General features: G+C 45.4%; 1 protein-coding gene across 6 annotated transcripts in view; it reads left to right on the forward strand.

Annotated features, from left to right (window-relative positions):
- The window catches only part of SEPT6 (septin 6), a 63159-nt gene that overhangs the window by 879 nt on the left and 60391 nt on the right, over positions 1 to 1889 (forward strand). The gene's annotated exons all lie outside the window — the stretch shown is intronic.

Below are 1889 nucleotides of genomic sequence, written 5' to 3' on the forward strand. Positions count from 1 at the left end.
CGGTGAGTGGTGAGGGGGGGCGGGGAGGTGACTGGCTGGGGTAGGGTTTCTCCATATGCATTACATATGTGACTGCGTCTGTGTGTGTATAGTGTGTGCGTGTGTAAGTGCACGTGCGCGCACTCGTGTCTTCCCGGGCGGTCGGCGGCGCCGCCCGGGTTCTGTCTGTGACCCTAAATGAAACTGCCTGTTTCTCTGAGTGTGCTCACCTCTATGGTGTGTGTCGGTCTGTCTGCTTGTGCTGTATGCCTCTGGGTCTCATTTGTATGTTTTTGTGAGATGCAGTTCGCTGGCCTGTAGGTGGCTGGCTGCGTATTTTGGCATGTTTTTGAGCGGGCCTCTGGGGGTCTGTCTTGGGTGCGTGTTCAGTGGAACTAGGCTTGCGTGCCAAAACCTGTGCAGCTGGCTTCTTTCTATGGGGACTTAGTAAAATATAAGTGTGAAACCTGCAGAATCAGTGCTATCTCTCTTTTTGTTGGCGACCGACTCTGGGAAAAAAAAAAATCTTCACTTAAAGAACTGAAGTTTTCCAGCCTGGGATGTGCAGAGAAATCGTATTGAAGTGACCTGAGGCTCCATGTTTGTTTTTGTAGACCAGAAGTTTGGCTGCAAAAGGAGGAGATGATTCCATCTGGGGTGAACAACCTAGCTTTTCTATTCATCTGGGGGTATCTGGGATTTTAAGAAGTCCACTAACACCTTGAGGTGAGGAAGGAAAGTGAGGTAGAGGTAGGTCAAATTCCATGACACCAAATACTACTTGATGAAAATCTCTGAACCGCATAAAAATGTTTCTAAACCTTGTGGCTTACTTATTTAGGAAAATAGTCCATGCAATGCAATACTAACTCAAAAAAAAAAAAAAAAGCCTCTGGGTATTTTGTGTAATTGAAATTGATTAGTTTTTAAAACATGAACCCAGACTCTAATAGTATTTTCTCTATAGGATATGTATTAATGTATTCCACCCTCTTGTCCCTGTTTGGAACCTCCCCCACCCCCTGCAGTCATGATGTGGAAGGACCAGGAGCAGATAGGAGACAATACTCTATGATGATGGAATTTGAGAGAATTCTCTTCCCCACAAAATTGCCACTGTAATATTTATTGCTTTAGTATTTTGAGGGCTCCCAGAGTACTTTTCTGCTCCTTTTTACCTGCATTTTAGAGATGGCATCGCTTAAGTAGAGGAATTAGTCTCCTGGATTACATTTGTTCCAACCTTAGTGACCAAAAATGACACTAATGATTTTTCTTGTCAGCTAATGAATTTGCATCGACCTGTTTGTACTCTCACCAATCCCCCTTGGCTGGATTAGGATTGCAGGACAGATGTTGCAAAGGGGAACATTCCAGAAGGTTGTGCTTCACCTCACACACAACTCAGGCAACCCAGAGATCCCCTTTGTTCTGCAGATGGGGGCTAGGGAGTGGTTTAGGGCTACTTGGTTTGCTTGGCATGGTTCCAGTTTGCTCTGGCTGGCCTCGCCATACTGTACGATAAAGAACATAATTGTATGCCAGATTCTGAAGCTGAAAGAGCAGCCCAAGCACTTGAGACCTTGTTATCATGATAAATGGGTTTCTGGGAGAACTGACGTCACTCTCCATGCCCCCCTCCACTCCAGCCAGTGAAGCTCTTATTTATATGTAATTTGTCTCTCTGCTCTCCTTTGTGTCTGTGAGAAGTTGTAATTCACTAGGGGAAGATGAAATTAACTCAAGAGACCTTGGAGGGCTGGTTTCTGCTTCTTTCTTCAAAGGAACATGTATCCAGGGTTTGGGAAGAGAAGACCAGAGAATAAACGAAGTGTGGCTAGTTTAGGAGTTCTTTTTAATGAGCTCGGAGTCATGGTGACATGCAAGTGCTGCTCTGGTGGGGGTGGGGG

This window comes from Galeopterus variegatus, unplaced genomic scaffold (genome assembly GCF_000696425.1).
Source record: "Galeopterus variegatus unplaced genomic scaffold, G_variegatus-3.0.2 Scaffold669, whole genome shotgun sequence".
NCBI lineage: Eukaryota > Metazoa > Chordata > Mammalia > Dermoptera > Cynocephalidae > Galeopterus > Galeopterus variegatus.